Source organism: Rousettus aegyptiacus, unplaced genomic scaffold (assembly GCF_014176215.1).
Source record: "Rousettus aegyptiacus isolate mRouAeg1 unplaced genomic scaffold, mRouAeg1.p scaffold_m13_p_10, whole genome shotgun sequence".
Lineage (NCBI taxonomy): Eukaryota > Metazoa > Chordata > Mammalia > Chiroptera > Pteropodidae > Rousettus > Rousettus aegyptiacus.
This window is the reverse complement of record NW_023416285.1, coordinates 73,173,075-73,191,410: the sequence shown is the minus strand read 5'-3', so window position 1 is coordinate 73,191,410 and position 18,336 is coordinate 73,173,075. Positions and strand designations below refer to the sequence as shown.

Sequence of the window (18,336 nt, the reverse complement as noted above, 5' to 3'; positions counted from 1 at the left end):
ATTGGTGTAAGTGAAGAAAATCAAGATGTTGAACAGCTGTTTGAGGAAATAATGATGGAAAACTTCCCTAACCTGGTGAAAGAAATGGACATAAAACCCCAGGAAGCTCAGAGGATTCCAAAAATCAGAGATCCAAAAAGGCCCACACCAAGACACAACATAGTTAAAATGCCAAAGGTTAAATACGAAGAAAGAATTTTAAAAGCTGCAAGAGAAAAACAAATAATCACATATAAGGGAACACCTATACGACTGGTAGCTGATTTTTTCAAGAGACTATGCAGGACAGTAGGGCTTGGCAAAAAATATTCGACAGGATGAAGACCCAGGATATACAATCAAGAATAATTTATCCAGCAAAGTTATCATTTAGATTTGAAGGACAGATATAGAGCTTCACCACCAAGCAAAATTACAGGAAATGTTGGAGGGACTTCTTTAAGAAGAAAATACATGTAACAAAAACAGGAATAAAGAATAGTAACAACTACATTCCTATTAATAAGTACTTCAAATGGAAAAGAATTAAGTGCTCCAACCAAGGGATGGAGTGGCTAAAAGGATAGGAAAACAAGACCCCTACATATGAAAGGGAAGGAAATGGAAAAAGGTATTGCTGTGATGAACCGAGAAGGTATTTAAGTCAGACAGAGAAAGATAAACACTGTGTGATTTCACTTATATGTAGAATTTAAGGAATCAAATGAACAAACTAATCAAAAACAGACTCATAAATATAGTGGACAATTTGGCGACAGATAGAGGGGAGAGGGTTTGTGGGGCCGGAAGAATGAAGTGAAGGGTTAAAGAAGTACAAATTAATAGCCGATGGATGGTCACAGAGATAGGAAGCATGGCATAAGGAATGCAGTTGGCATTAATACATTGGCTAGGTGGAGGTTCAAGGGAGGGAGGGAGCAATTGGGGGGATCATTTTACTAACTACATAGATGTCTAAGCAATGTACTGTATATTTGAGACTAATTACAATTTTTAAAAAAGGCAAAAAGTTTAAAGACAAAGAGAGAATCTTAAAAGCAGCAAGAGAAAAGCAGTTAGTTACACACAAGTAGGTCCCATAAGACTATCAGCTGATTTATCAACAGAAACTTTGCAGGCCAGAAGGGATTGGCATGAAATATTCAAAGGGATGAAAAGCAAGGACCTACAACCAAGACTACTCAACCCAGCAAGCCTATCATTTAAAATTGAAAGAGAGATCAAGAGTTTCCTAGACAAAAAAAAAAAGCTAAAAGTTCATTACCACCAAACCAGTGTTCCGAGAAATGTTAAAGGGCCTTCTTTAAGAAGAAGGAAAGAAAAGAACTTAAATATGAATAATAAAATGGTAGGCACTGCACACCTATCACTAATTGCCTTAAATATGCATGAATTAAAGGCTCCAATCTAAAGACATAGGGTAGCTGAACGGATAAGAAAACAAACACCTATCTATATGCCGTCTACAAGAGACCCACTTCAAATTGAAAGACACACACAGACTGAAAACGAGAAGATGGAAAAAGATATTTTGTGCAAATGGAAATGAAAAAAGCCGAGCTAGCAATATTTACATCAGAGAAAAATAGACTTTAAAACAAAGTCTGTAATAAGAGAAAAAGAAGGACATTTCATAATAATAAAGAGATCAATCTAATAAGAGTTGATATAACCCTTGGAAACATTTATGTACCTAACATAGGAGTACCTAAATATTTAAAGCAAATGTTAATGGACATAAAGGGAGAGACTGACAGTGCTACAGTCATAGCAGGAGACTTCACCCCATTGACATCAGTGGATAAATCTTTCAGACAGGAAATCAAGAAGAAAACAGTGGCCATAAGTGACACATTAGACGAGATGGATCTAACTGATATTTTTAGAGCATTCCGTCCCACAGCAGCAGAATATACATTCTTTTCAAGTGCACATGGTACATTTTCCAAGACAGCCCACTTGTTAGGCCACAAAACAAATCTCAAAAAATTTAAAAATAATTGAAATCATATCAAGCATCTTTTCTGACCACAATGGTACGAAACTAGAAATCGATTACAATAAAAAAAAAAAAAAACTGAAAAATACACAAACAAGTGGAGGCTAAATAAAATGCTACTAAACAATGAGTGGGTTAACAATGAGATCAAGGAAGAAATCAAAAGATATTGAGACAAATGAAAATGAAAACACAACTCAAAATCTATGGGACACAGCAAAAGCAGTCTAAGAGGGATATCATAGCAATATAGGCCTATCTCAAGAAACAAGAAAAACCTCAAATAAACAATCTAATCTTACATCTAAAGGAACTAGAAAAAGAACAATAAACAAAGCCCAAAGTGAGTAGAAAAAAGGATATAATAAAAATGAGAGAGGACATAAATAAAATAGTACGAAAGATCAATAAAACCAAGAGCTGGTTCTTTGAAAAAAATAATCAACATTGATAAACCTTTAACCAGAATCATTAAGAAAAAAAAAGGGCCTAAATAAATAAAATCATAAATGACAGAGAAATGACAACTGACACCATAGAAATAAATACAAAGGATTATAAGAAAACATAACGAACAACTAAATGACAACAAATTGAACAATCTGGAGAAAATAAATTCTCGAAAACATATAATCTTCCAAGACTGAGTCAAAAAGAAACAGAAAATCTGAGCAGACTGATAAATACTAACAAAATTGAACCAGTAATCAAAAAACTCCCAACAAACAAAGGTCCTAAACCAGCTGACTTCAAAGGTGAGTTTTAGCAAACATTCAAAGAAGATTAACACCTATCCTTCTCAAATTATTCCAAAAAATTCAAGAGGAGGGATGGCTCCCAAGCATATTTTATGAGGCCAGCATTACCCTGATGACAAAGGTATTAAAAAAAAGAAAATTATAGGCCAATATCCCTGATGAACATAGATACAAAAGTATTCATGATTATAATAGCAAACTAAATTCAGTAATACATTAAAAAGATCATACAGCATGATCAAGTAGGATTTATTCCTGGGATGCAAATTAGTTCAATATCACAAGTCAATTAACATGATATACCACATAAACAAAATGAATGATAAAAAGTCATATGATTATATCAATAGTTGTAGAAAAAGCATTTGACAAAATCCAGCATCCATTAATGATAAAATATTTCAGCAAAGTGAGAATAGGAAAAAGACAAGATGTCCATTGTCACCACTTTTATTCAACATAGTATTGGATGTTCTAGCCAAGCAATCAGGCAAGAAAAAGAAATATAAGACATCCAAATTGAAAAGAAAAAAGTAAAACTGTCATTATTTTCAGATGACATTATACTATATACATATAGAACCCTAAATATTCCACCAAAAACTATTAAAAAGAGAAATTAAGAAAATAATCCCATTTATAATTGCATTAAAAAAATAGGAATAAATTTAACCAAGTAGGTAAAAGACCTTTACTTAGAAAATTATAAGGTGTTGAAGAAAGAAATTGAAGAAGATTCAAATGAATGGAAGCAATACTGTATTCATTGATAGAAAGAATTAACATTGTTAAAATGTTTATATTACCCAAAGCAACCTATAGATTTAATGCAATTCCTATCAAAATATCAATGGCATTTTTCGCAGGACTAGAACAAATCATCTAAAAATTTATATGGAACCACAAATTTATATGGAATCACAGCAATCAAGAAAAAAGAACAAAGTTGGAGGTATCATGCTACCTCTTATCAAACTGTATTACAAGTCTATAGTAATTGAGATAGCAAAGTAGTGGCATAAAAACAGACACATAGATCAATGGAACAGAATAGAGACCTCACCTGTATGGTCAATTAATCTACAAAGGAGACAAGAATATGCAATAGAGTAAAGACAATCCATTCAATAAATGGTATTTGGAAAACTAGATAGGTACATGCAAAAAAATGAATCGACCAGCTTTTTACAACATATTCAAGAATATGTTCAAAATGGACTAAAGGCTTAAATATAAGACTGAGACCATAAAAATCCTAGAAGAAAACATAGGGAGTAAACTCTCTGACATTGTTCTTTTAACATTTTTTTTTCTGATATGTCTCCTCGGGCAAGGGAAACAGAAGAAAAAATAAACAAATAGGACTACATCCTTTTAAAAAGTTTTTGCACAGCAAAGGAAACCATCAACAAAACAAAAAGACAACCTACTGAATGGGAGAAGATATTTGCCAATAATGTATCAATAAGGGATTAATATCCAAAATTTATAAATAACTTCTACAACTGAACATGAAAAAAAATTCTATTAAAAATTGCACAGAGGTCCTGAATAGACATTTTTCCCAAGAAGGCATACAGATTGCTAACAGATATATGTAAAGATGCTCAACATCACTAATCATCAGAGAAATGAAAATCAAAACCACAATGAGATATCACCTGTCAGAATGGCTATCATCAATAAATCAAAGAACGAGTGTTGGCAAGGATGTGGAGAAAAGGGAACCCTCGTGTACTCTTAGTGAGATTGCACATTGGTGTAGCCGCTATGGAAAACAGCATGGAGGTTCCTCAAAAAATTAGAAATAGAACTATTTCATGACCCAGCAATTCTACCACTGGGAATTTATCCCAAGAAATTCAAAACACTAATTTGAAAAGATCTATGCGTCCCTATGTTTATTGCAGTGTTATTTACAATAACCAATATATAAAAGAAATCTAAGTGCCCATCAATAGACGAATAGACAACCAAGTGGTACATATACAATGGAATATTACTTGGCCATAAAATAGAATGAAATCTTACTATCTGCAACAACATAGATGGACCAAGAGAGTATTATGCTGCATGAAATAAGTCAGACAGAGAAAGATAAAATACCATATTATCTCACTTATATGTGGAATCTAAAGAACAGAGTGAACCAACAAATAAAACAGAAACAGACTCATAGAGATAGAGAACAAACTGATGGTTGCCAGATGACAGTGGGATTGGGGGCTGGGTGAAAAAAGTGAAGGGATTAAGAAGTACAAACTGGTAATTACAAAATAATCATGGGGATATAAACTACAACACAGGGAATGAAGTCGATAATATTATAATAACTATAGGTAGTGCCAGATAGAGCTAGAGTAATCAGGGACTAATTTCATAAATTATATTAATGTTTAACCACTGTGCTGAATACCTGAAACTAATATAAAATAATATTGAATGCCAACTGTAATAAAAAAATGAAGTTAATTCAAATTATGACTAGCTATAGGAAAATATGGTGTATATAAACTTCTCTTTTTATTTTCAATAAATAATGCATGGGAAGATTTAAAAAAGAAAAGGTGCTCTATCTTACCAGTAGTTAAGAAAATGCAAATAAAATCCACAGTGAGATACCATTTTCATACCTCCATATTGGCAAAGAATTAAAAAGTATGTCTATCAAGTATTGGCAAAGATATGAAACAATAGAAAATATTATATGCTACTCATGGGTATAAATTGCTGTAACATTTTGACATTATTTAGTAGTGCTGATTATCTTATACACTTGACCCAGAAATTTCATCCACTAGAGATACACTTGCATAGATTTCCTGAGAGACATGCATAAGAATGTTCTTATTAGAGTTGTAGGTAACAGCAAAAACTAGAAACAACCCAATGTCTTTAACAGATAATGGCTAAGTAAATTTTTGTATATTTACACAGGGAATAATATAGAACAATAAAAATGAATGAATTGTAGCTATACATATCAATATAGATGAATGTAGAGAATGTTGAGGAAAAAAACAAGCAGCTAAATAATACATATAATGTGATTTCATTTATATGAAGTTCAAACTTAACGATATAATATTGAGGGCCAAAAAATTTTAAAGCTTGGGAATGATTAACACAGCATTTAAATAAGTGGTAACCTCTTCTGGGGAGGAAGGGAATACGATTTAGCAGGGTCACCCAGTATATCACAAGTATTGATAATGTTCTATTTCTTGTTTGGGGAGTGTGCATACATGAGTGATAATTTAATTTTTCCTGATATTCATTTTTCAAAAATATTCTTATGTGTTTTATACACTCTTCTGTGTGTCTGATATAATTCATAATATAAAGCGTTTTTTAAAGTTCAGTTTCTATAGTCAAATTGCCTGGACTTGAATTCCTGCTCTGCCATTCACTGGCTTTGCAGCCTTGTGCAAATTAACTGACCTTTCTGTGAATCTGTTTCCTCATCTGTAAAATGGAGAAAATAAAATCACTAGGTATTGAGGACTAAAGAAATGAATCAGGGAAAGCCTGTACTATGTCTGATACATAGTAAATATTCAATAAATGGCAAGAGCTATATTATTCAATTGTCATATTACATACCTCAGAGCTGGAAGGACTCTACTGTTTCGTGGATAAAAATATTAAGATTTTGGGACTGTAAAATGACTTGCCCAAAGCTCCACAAGTTGGTGGCAGACCCCAGCCACCCCATTCTTCCTACCACCCTTTTGACTGCTCTTTTCTCTAAGCTTTGGAGGGTTTTATTTTTACTTGTTCACTTTTCATAAGTTTGCTTTTTCATTTCGAGTTTCATGTACTTTATATTTTGTTGTAGAGTTTCTAAGCACAAAGCAGAGGCCTTTCAGTATCTTCCAGAAGGAATCAACAGAGGCTTGGTTCCTTAAGTGGAGACAGATCTCTACCCACTTATTTTTTTCTTAATCATTTACAAAGTTCCTTAGATTCTCTATGGGGGTGAGTCAAAGAAAGTACAGGACCTGTCACTAAAGAGATAATGATTACCTGGGCATGTCTTCATCACTGAATTTATCATATAATTTCATAATTATGTGTTTGTTTCCATTCTTCCATTGGACATGACCTTAGCTCCAAGGCTGCAAATAGCCAAAGTTCCTGCTAGTTTAGAATCTAGTTAGGTAGGGATTGGTGTATGTGCAATAATTTGTTTAATAATTATGTAAACGAATCTGATAAATGTGGATAAGTGATGAGTGCTATGTAAAAAAAATATATTAGAAGAAGGGAGAGATGATATTTGGTAGTTTATTCTCTTAATTGAGGAGAGGCCTGGATGATGTAGACAGAACACATCATTTGAAAATAAGCCATCCCTCCGAAAAAGATAGCAGGCTTAACTTTTCCTTTGCTGGCTCTGAGAGAGGGCTACACATGCTTTTTACAATAATCAATGTTCAATACCCAGTTTTCTTCATAAGTGACCGCCTTCACTGCAGATTCTAACCCACCTACCTGTTGAGTTAGGGCTGTTCCAAAGAATGAACTAATAAATAGACCGGAAAAGAGAAGTGACATGATTAACAGAAGCAAAGTGGTGCTGGAGGCTTACACAGACAAGTGGTTTCCAGTGGATTCTGAAAACAAGGAAGGAAATGACTATAATTCAAGTTTTAGATAGCACCCAAAGTAGAGCCAAGAGCTCGCCTGCTGGGTCCTATGGAGTGATTCTAAGAATCTGTGGATATATGTGGCAGCATAGGCTTGAGAAATAGCAAGGTTATGGCATCTAGAGCCCATTTGCTGATGCAGTTAGATGTGCTTGCCCTTTATAGCATTGTTGTTTAACTAGAACATAGTAAGGTGCCCCAATCTGTCTGTGGAACTTTCACACTGCTGGAAACAGGAAGCAGTGCAATTTTCAAGTGAGTCACCGGAATGAACCCATGGGCAGTTATTGGATGGTAAAGCCGTCATCTCAGGGAACGGAAGACTTACTGAGGATTTTGACTGAAGGTATTTTTTAAAAATCTTCAGAAATCCCCAAATAAATCACTGTATGCATGTATTTCTCAAATAAATCTCCTGCCCCTTCTTTTTCTCCTCTCCTCTTTATGATTTCTCTCTGCAGCATGGTACCCCTCTCACCCATCTTTGATTGCTCCAGTATCTGAAATGGTGCCATAGCAGAGGCTGAAATCTATTTCTTGAGTGAATCAATCCTTATTATCATCATCTCACACATGCATTCATACAGCTCTTTAAAAGTGTCCAAAATGCTTTTCCATGTCTTATGGTAACAAAGTATTTGCTGTGGGTTATTATTATCTGGCTCATGTTATAGGCAAGGAAGCTAAGGCTCTGGAAGGCTGAATGACTGACTTATCTATGTGCACCTAACTATGCTTGGCAGAACCAGGATCATACTTTGATCTCTTGGCTCAAAACTCCCCTTTTTCTACTTTACCGTGCTTTCCTCTGAGGCTCAAGATGACCCTGTGAAGTAGAAGTGAGAAGGATAAGGCCCACAAAGGTGATGTGATGTGTCCTGACCACACACACACAGTTACTGACCAAAAGTGAGGTGTCTATTCCAAGCTATTATCATCTTTTTTATCAAAACACATTTTAGGTCCCTCTCAGTGTCTTTTTCTGGGTCCCTCTTAGTGCCTTTACTCTCAGCATCTTTACTCTGTCTCTCTCACTGTCTTTATGTGTATTGTCTCTGTCCCTCTGAGTCTCTCTTAGGCTTTCTCATTCTCTGCCTCTGAGAAGAGACCTTGCTCTCTCTATGGAGTGTTACCGCTTCTCCAATAAACTTTGCTTTGACTCTAAAAAAAAAAAAAAGAATACATTTAAAAAAAATTGAACCCACTGCTGTGTGGTTGTCTGCTAAGCACTCATCAGGTAAATCAAAAAGACATAGATTATATCTCTGTTTAATAAATAAAAATGTCTGAAAGAAGGAAATTATCTGCTAATCCAGGACCCAAACCATATTTACATTAATTCTCTGGATACTGCATGCAAACTCACACTATTTTTTTCTCCTCTTTGTTAGTGTATGTATATACTTCCATTGAGGGTCTAATTTCTAAATCAACATGGCCAGAACATTTGCTTCTACTTCTTTATTATTTTAATTATATTATTTCTATAATTATACTAGCTGGTATTACTACCTATGTCTATAATTTATATTATATTATTATATTATATTATATTATATTATATTATATTATATTATATTATATTATATTAATTTTTACTACACTCACACTTTTGGAGCTAGAAGAGACTTCAGGGAAGATTTAGCCTAACCTCATCATGTCACAGTTGAGGAAACTGACTCTCCAAGTTGCCCAAGGACACAAAGCTGGCTCTGGGCAAAGCTGGGACTTGAAAGCCAGGTCTTGGCTTCCAAGTGCTCTCTCGTCTTCCTTCAGACTTTTCTGCCTCCATCTTTGAGCTATGGACTCTGTGTCTATTTTTTTCAGATATCAGAGGCAAAGTCCAGCATGTGAAATCAGCAACAGTACTAGAGCAGGAAGCCACAGGACTCACCAGCCAACCAGCAGCACTGCCTTGTCTGTTACTGACAAGCTCAATAATCAGAGCTATGAGCCCTGAATAATAATGGGGGCTGGGGCTTCATGGGTTTAGGGAGAACATGAAGGATGGTCTCCCACCCTCTACCCAAATACTCAGAAGGGAAATCTGCAAGCCAGCCCGATTGAAGCAGGTAAAAGTAATCATAAAAAAAGAGATTCTTTGTATAGATATATTTATATATCTGTCCCCCAAAATTTTACAAATATTGCGTGCTTATTATTGAAAAGATTAGAAAAAAAAGCAATGCAAAAAGACAATAATAAAAATCACTCTGATAATCAGTTACATCATTTTTTTTTGTATTTACCCTTCCAGAAGTTTTCTTATACACTATGTGTGTATTTTTACGAAAATAGATTTATATGGTACAATCTGATTTCTAATCTGCTTTTTTTCACTTACTGTATTATGAACAGCTTTCGATATCAGCACATTAATGAATATATGTACTCTTACACTGTTATGTGTAAAGACAGCATGGTTACTACCCCAAGATTTCCCAAGGAACCTGTAAGTATATGTTTGTTAATTGCATCTATGGGCATCTATTGAATTTTATACTGGAAATGTATGTGTGTGTGCCTGGTTGTGTGCATGTGTGTGATAGTGTACAGCCTTGTTTAAAGCCATGGTAAAAACCGCAGATACATCTAGCACTATGTGCTTTACATACATTAATTTATTTACTTATAAGCACTCAAGATAAAGGTACTATTATTATCCCCATTTTACAGATAGGAAACTTACCCAAGGTCAGACACTTAGCATGTGTCAGATTCAAGATTAAATCCAAGCAATCTGGCTCAAGCCTCTGTTCCTGACAACCACACTTCCAATAATGGTTCTACCTATTTGGTTCCGCATGCTGGCTCCTTGAATACATAACTGGGAGGGCCTGTAGGAACATTCAGTCCGAGAAAGAAAAATCTTAGTATAACAGATGTGAAGTCCAGAAATTTCTTAACTTTTCTATCAAGTCACCTGTAAGTTCATTATATAGTTCGATGACCATCCATCTAGCTCTTTTACTCTGGTTTCCTCTACCTTTTCCCCACTGTCCCCTCATCTTTTTCTACATTTTCTGCCTTTCCCACAGGGTTGGACTCCATATAGACTGTCCTTGGAGGAGGCTTAAGCCCTTCAGAGTGAAACAGCTATGAAAAAAACACACTTTTCTTTCGTTACTGTTGACACCTGCCAGACAGAACAGTCACTGTCCTCCATTTTACAAGACTTCCTCCCAGGAAGGGCTGGCAGGGGGCCTGGGGAGGTAGGAAAAGAAGGGGTGAGGGGAAAAGAAAATCCCCATCCTGCCACAACACAGAGCTCCGGATTTTGCTCTGCTTTGATAGTAACGTCTCTGATTCTCCCTGGTTTGTTCTGAAGTTTGGGGGTGGAGTAGAGAGCAGAGTGTGAGAGATGCTGGGCCTCCAACTATGGCATAACTCTAAGAACCTGTAAGTGAAGAGTCTTGAATGGCCATCTCTTTTACCCTCCTCTTCAAAAAAAAGACTAGTCATCTTAGGTGAGGCTCTCATTAGAACTGACTGGCTGAAAGTTTGTGTAGAGCAGACTCAGGATCTCTTTCTCTGTTGGATATCTCTTCCTAATGTAATTTCTCATGTGATAAAGTTATCTAGCCCTTCCAATGGGTCTGTGATCATTCGATTAAGCTACTGAGGTAGAAGATCCAATCATTGCAGACTAAAACTGTTTAAAAGCATAACAAATTCATAGAAGGAGAGAAGAGAATGAGAAAAAAAAGACAAAGGATTAACATGAAAAAAGATCAAATTAAAAAAAAAGTATATGATGCCAGTCCCTTTTTTTAAAAAAAAAAAAATTATTTTATTATTAGTTTCAGGTATACAGTACATTGGTAAGACATTTATATAGTTTATAAAATGACCCCCCCCCCCCAAATTCCTCTCTCCCTCCTCTGGCTCTTTACCTAGCCATTGCATTAATCCATTTTTTATTACTAGATTCAACAGATATTATCCAATTGCTAAAAACTTTCTGCATATGTATTCTCGATTTCTGTGCTTGTCTTGCCGTGATCCAGTAATAGTTTGCAGACCTTCCCTGTCTGGTATTTGGATTGCACTTTGAGCAGCATTGATCTAGTTCATGCATTTCTTCTCTGTTTGGGAAAGTTTATTCATTCTCTAAAGAAACATTTGTTAAACACCTGCTATATGCCAGCATATAGGTAACACTGGCATTTCCCATACTTTCAAAGCTCCTTTTAAGGTAGAGAGGAGGGAATTAAACTAGAATGAGTTTGGAGCTGATTCTGGCTTATAGACTTATCCTGAGCCTGGGCCACAGCAGGTTTGTGATCTGGAACCCAGCCAAACCTGTATTCAGCCCACAGCTGTGAGAGAAGGCAGAGCTCTCCTGTGGTTTCAATTCTGTGGCTGTTACTTGGGTACTGTTTATGGGCTGTCTTTTTTCACAACTTCTCTCTTAGCTTAAGGCTTGGGCTGAGAAGCAAAGGGAGGCTGCTGTATTCTGTCTGGTTTTGTTTTCTTCTTTCTGCTCTTGGTAGAAGAAGCACATTTGTTATATAGTGAGTAATTTTTTCTCTTTCACCCTTAATCTACTTTTCCTGAGAAAGTGATGTCTGGGAGAGGCATGAGGGAGAGATGGGGCTGAGTGAAGGGAGAGAGCAGAGGGGAAATGGGAGTCTGGTCAATGTTCCAGTCCACATTATATTGTGGAGACTTACAAACTAAAAATCCTCTGCCATGGTCTCCTACAGTAAGGGAAGAGGAGGAGACAGGAGAAGAGAAAGAGCAGATTGTTAGGCAAGTGGTACCTTCATGAGAATTAGAAAATGGCTCCTGTGCTGGGTGCACATGGCTCCATGCCAGCCCACAGAGCTTGGCAGGAGCAGCACGAACTGGGTTTCAGTCTCCATTCTCCACTCTGCCTAGAGCTTTGTTCAGTGAACAGCCTGCACAACTGTGACCAACAGCCCGGAATGAGAGAAGACAAGTCCCAAATACCACGGAAGATGAGGGCTCACAAGGTACTGAGATAAGTGAAAAGGTAAAACCTGTTCTTGGTTATGGCTACAGTGTCTGATGAGTGTAAAGATACAGACCATTTACAGAAAGAAAGCCTTATTACTGGGCAAGCACTCTTACTCAGCGAGTACAACTCTATACTTTCTCCATTGTGGCATTGGTCAAACCCTGCATAATTTAGTTCACCCTGTCCTCTGTCCCTGCTCTCTGTACTCTATCCCTGTTTCTTCCTCTGTACTGCTTTTTTCTGGGCTCCCCAGGAAGTGGTTTCCTAAACTTCAGAGTGAAATTTCTACACCTAACCTTTCTGCTGCTAATATCCACTACTTATAGAACAACTCTGATGTCTTATTTTGCTTAAAGTATATCTTCTTCTTTTTTCCTCCTCTTATCAAATGATACCTCCTAGAAAAAGAGGAAAAAGAAGATGTGAGGGTAAGAGAATATGAGAGTCGAGAAAATTCCGCCTAGTCACACATAACTTTTTGCTTTAATTCACTTTTTACCTCCTTTGGGAAGAATGTCTAACTTTCATGAGATTCTCAAAAGAGTCCATGACCCTAAAATTTCGAGAGCTGCGGCTATAAAATGATTCAGGAAATTCGAACAAAAAGGGAATAGAAAGTTCGAGGAGAGTTTATTAAATTTATTTTATCCCGCTATTTGATTTTCAGTGAGTTATCTAATTTCTTTTAGACCCTAGGCATGAACGTTGCTGCTATCGTGGCTTAGATGGCTCCCAGAATCACATTATTGCCAACTAGCAAGTGTTCCATTCTTTAGCTCCCCCACCCTGCCTCTCTCCATTATGTCACCAGAGTTGTAATCCTAAAGCATGACTTTCATCATATCTGCACCAAACTGTTAACAGCTCACTCATTGGGGTTAAATTCGTCCGTTGTCTGACCCACCCCGCCTGTCTGACCTTATCTTTCTCTGTTCTCTAGCCAGCCCTCCATGTTAGCCAGGCTGGTCAACATACTGCTCTCCACATGGGCAATATGACCTTCTGCCTCCAGGTCTTCACTCATAATATCCTGTCACCTCTTTCTCAAGATGATTGCCTATGCTTAAGGCCAGCTCTTCTGAAGCAGGGTGACTGCTTCTGTGTTCCAGCAGCACTCCATTTTCCCCAGGATGGACTCCATGCCTCTTGGCTTCTCTGTCCATCTTGCTCAGTCAGTGGTCTGTGAATTTCTTCAGAACAAGGTCTGTGTCTGGCCAATGTTCTCAATGTTGCTTTGAACTTAGTATGTGATTGATAAATGTTGGATAAATGAAGCTTCCTCTGACAACAGTAGTGCATTTCGATCCCGTATTTCCCCAAACTTTTATTATATTTATTGTTTCTACCAGTGACTGAAGATCAGAATTATTGGGAGAGTTCTTATAAAATACAAATTCTCAGAGCTTTATTACAGCTCTACCAAATCAGCATCTATTTTTACAAAGTTTCCCAGGTGATTCTGGTAATCTAGTTTGCTATATAGCTGCAGTTTTCAAATTTTTGGTTCTAGGACCACTTTATACTTTTAAAAATCATTCAAAAACCTAAAGTTTTTGTTGATGTCAGTTGTAGCTATTAATACTAACCAAATTAAAATTATAATGGATAGTTACATGACAAAATATTTAGATATTAATTTATTTAAAGTAACAATGATAAGTTCTTTCATCAGTAACAAAAACAACACATTCTTAAATGAAAAATAACTGTATTTTCCTAAACAAAAATTTTTAGTGAACAAAGTTTTTAAAAAATATTTTTGCAAATCGCTTTAATGTCTAACAATAAATGATAGCTGGACCTCATATCTGCTTTTTTATTCAATCCGGTGTGATTTGCAATGTGTAGTTTTAGATGCAATATATTAAAAAAATTTGGCTTCATGCATATATGTAGTTAGAACAAAAAGAAGCATTTTAATAGATTTTTCAGATAATTGTGGATATTTTTTTTGATAGTACTCCAAAACTTGATGTTATAGTTTCTTACAGGGTAGTTGCAATGTGGAATCTGAAACTCCATCAATGAGCTTTCTGAACTCTGTATATTTGTAGAGAATGAGTGAAATAGACAAATAAGGCTTTAGTATTATTGTGAAGATAGTTTTGACCTCATCCCATGAAAGAATCTTGGAGAACCCCTGGGGTTCCTGGATCACACTAAGAAACACTGCTATATTCCACAACATTCAGCACTTGTATCTTGTTCTCAGATTGTTTCTATTCATTCATTCAACAAATATTTTTGACTGCTATGTATAGACAGTACTCTAGGCACTAAGGTTCTAAATGTAACTGATCCCATGACCAAATTGTATTGAAGACTGTGGTCCCAATTTCAGGGTTGCCTCCTAGGAACCCAATTTCAGGGTTGCTGCTAGGCCACTTGGCTCTTCTGTGTAAATTAGAAAAGTCACTTCCTCTGAAGAGACGCATCTCGTGGGAATATACCTCTGCAAGCAGAGCCGCCACCCACCCCCCCTTTGCCTCTCAGGTGAACATAACCCAGCACCGGACACAGAGCTCGATGAGAGGAGTGTGGGCAAAATTGTGGCCACCACTCACTGGCTGAGCACTTTTATGCCATAAACGATTTATTCAACTGCCCATGGTAGACTTACATGTTTTATATTTTTCATATTCTCTAAGCTAGTAAGCTTCAGAGCCAGAATTTGAACCCTGGTAGTGAGGCTTCAGAAGGCCCCAGTAAGTCCGTGACCTTAACCACTAAACTATGCAATTCCTGACACAGTGGACTCTCACCAAGTGGTAAAGTTGTGGGTGGTAGTTGATAATGTTACATCCTCTTAGGCTTAACAGATTTCCATAGACTCAATAAACTTGGTGTTTCCTAAAGGCAATGAAAAAGCTAAGTTGAAAAGAACTGAACTTATTTCACAGAGGCACCTATACACAGTTAACTTAAGCACAAATATATACTTAACAATTACAAAGAATGCTGGTCCACTTTGGTGTTAACTACCAATCCTCTGTCACTGGGGCATTAATGGACCTCTTAATGAAGTGACATCATTATCTGGACACTCACCCTGTCTTCAACTGTGTCAACTGCTACTGATATATAAGTAGATGAGAACTAAGAACTATCTACTGGATTTATTGATGTAGTAGTTACCTTATCATGAGCAGTTTTAACCCAAGGGTGTTGGCAAAAACTTAATTAGAGTGTATTTCATAGAGAATTTTCAGTTTGGGTGTAATTGGATGGTAAAGAATGGGGCTGTCATCAACTGTATGTCTATAGATTTCTTTATTTCATTTAGTTATATTTTATTCTTTTGCTACTGCATGAATCTGTGCAAAGGTTTGAGATGCAGTTCTATAGATATCTCGGCTGCAGTTGCCTTCAAATTGGGGTGGGGGGGGGCGTGCAGGGCATACTCTCTGCAATAGAGTGAGGGTACTACCCAGAGTGTGGTGAGTTGAGAATAGCTGAGATATAGGGGGGAGTTTCTCATTATTTAATCAAAGTTCACACTTGCAGCCTTTCTTACACTTGTGTGCAGAACTCTGTGAAAACAGACAGCTTGACCATGACCCTAGGGCCCAAGGATGTGGTTAGTGGGAGGTGGGGGAGGGAGTGAGACAGGAACGGAAAAGTGGGTGAATTTTTCAATACTTCCAAGAACCATCTGAACAGAGATTAAAGCTCTGAGGAAAGTATCAGGAGGGAACTAAATGAAGCCTGGGAGAATCAGGCTGGGACTGGAGCTCCATGCGGCCTTGTCATGACCCTCTGCTCTCCTGGCACAGTATGTTCAATTATAAAAGGAGGTGACTGGTCTTTGTGAAAATGAAGGCCTCTTCTGATGCCCTGAGCTGATATTACAGCACAGCAAGCTCCTTGGATTGAGAGCAATTGAAACAATAACAACTATTTTTTGTTTTTCTTCTCAACAAGTAGGGAAGAGTATTTCAAAATTGATGTTTATTTTGGAATCCAATACTTCAAAGAATAATATAATAAAACTGTCTTCTTAATTACTTTCATAGTATGTATCTTCTAGCCTTTTTGTGTATTTAATATGCTTTCCTATGATGTTTTATAAATTTGCATCAGAGGCATATAGTATAAAGGTTAAAAGCCCGGTTTTAGCGTCATCAGTTGGATTTGAGTTTAAGATTTTTCATGGCTATTTGTTAGTTGTATGACTGAAGACAAATTATGTAGCTTCTTCAAAACACTGTTTTCTTAAATATAAATTGGTGATAACACAAATACCTTTCTCATGGGTTTTTGTGGGGACTGAGTGAGATAAATAAGTTTTAAGAGTTTAGCATTAACACTGGCACATAGTTGGCATTTTTTAGCTGCTCTCACCACCATCACTATCACCTCCATCACTTATGAAGTAGGGAAGGGTAAAAAGAATTAGCCCATTTTACAGACAGGGAAACCAGAGTCCATATTCAACTGGCAAGATACAGAAGGAAACTGAGCCCCACCTAGCTCATCAATTAAGCTGACTTCATTCAGTAGCCCCCTCCCTCCATATTTAGAAATATAAACCATTAAAGAATCTAAAAACTCTTTTAGAAGAATATCATTGGGGATGAAGGGGCTGCTACTAAGTGCTAGCATCCAAGAGGAGGGAGATGCTCTTTTTCTACATGCAACCAGAGGCAGATATGCTGAAAGCTGAGCGTGACTATAAGACACTGGGTACAAATGTTCCATCAGACAACATGGAGCTGGGGCGAACCAAGATTATACTGTTCTACTTGGTTGGCTGAACACAATATCCTGCCCTTAGTGCAGAGTAATTGGTGAAGATGAAACTTTTGTTTATTCCCCCTGATGTGGACTGATCTGGGGCTTGGAGCATTGGAATTATGTTTTGTTCTGTTTGGTTTTAACAAGAAGAGATGAATGTGCACTTAGGAGTGGCAGTGAGGGAAAGACTCAATGTAAGCACTCAGATTGCAGGTTTTAAGAGAAGAAATTTTTTGCTTATGTGATGGTTTGTTCTTAAGTCTACCAATAAAACAAACTAATGCTCAATTAATACCAATAAAATAATATACTGTGATTCACTTTGAGTAATGCCCTATGAATACATACTCTTTTTACGATAGTGTGGTATGATGATCTACATTTTTCAAATTTTAAAATTATAATATACGATATACTTATTAATAATACTATTAAAATCTTATAAACTTGAAATGGCAACTATTCGCATTATCTAACATTGTCTCCCATTTTCGATGTGTATTTATAGTTTTGTAGAACCACAATTAATGTATATATATTTTTTTACTTGATATTAGTTTCTGAACTAATTTCCCATGGTGAAATTGATTTTATTGCTAAATATTCCATTGCATGAATGGATGCCATAAATATCTACTTGATTTTTGCCTTTATATTATTTCTCTGGCTATCTTCAGAAGGTGTTCCTACCTTGATTGGAAAGTATAAATATTTTATAATTCTTATAAAAGTTATTGAATACTGAGCAAATTGAGCTTGTTTTGGTCCCTCTCAGTTCTTAGAATATTTCTAGAACACTTGTCTTCTTTAAAATTAGCTTTGATAATTTACTAGAACAATGTAAAGATTAGAAGTAATTCTTACAGAGGAAAAAGACTAAAGTTATTGAACATCTTTCAAGGAGAAATTTGCATCTATCTAGGCTCTATGCATGGTTTTAGTTAGTAAATGAGAAATATGGGATTTAAACTTTGGCAATCTAGCTTCAGAGTTTATACATTAACCCACAATGCTGTTCTGCTAAACCTAACTCAATTCCTAAATAATCCTCTGAGGCATGTGGACTTAACCCCATTTTACAGAGAAAACAGGCTGAGAGGGATTAAAACAAGAGTTCAAACTGAGGTACATAGAGTCAGTGTAAGAATTTTTTTTCCTCCACTCTCTCATTTTGCTTAAAATATATAGCTCTCTCAATCTCTACTGATAATCATG

The 18,336-nt window shown here is 36.3% G+C and overlaps 1 protein-coding gene across 7 annotated transcripts in view; it reads left to right on the top strand.

The window, feature by feature from the left end:
- The first annotated feature begins 11,275 nt into the window (after positions 1-11,275).
- CHRNA9 (cholinergic receptor nicotinic alpha 9 subunit) overlaps positions 11,276-18,336 on the top strand; it is a 72,536-nt gene continuing 65,475 nt past the window's right edge. For 4 of the 7 annotated variants that reach the window (XM_016119997.2, XM_016119996.2, XM_016119991.2 and 1 more), the window contains exons 1-2: positions 11,276-11,920; positions 12,288-12,402. The gene's annotated coding sequence lies outside the window, so the exon portion shown is untranslated. The other 3 variants (XM_016119993.2, XM_016119992.2, XM_036228018.1) reach the window with 2 other exon arrangements.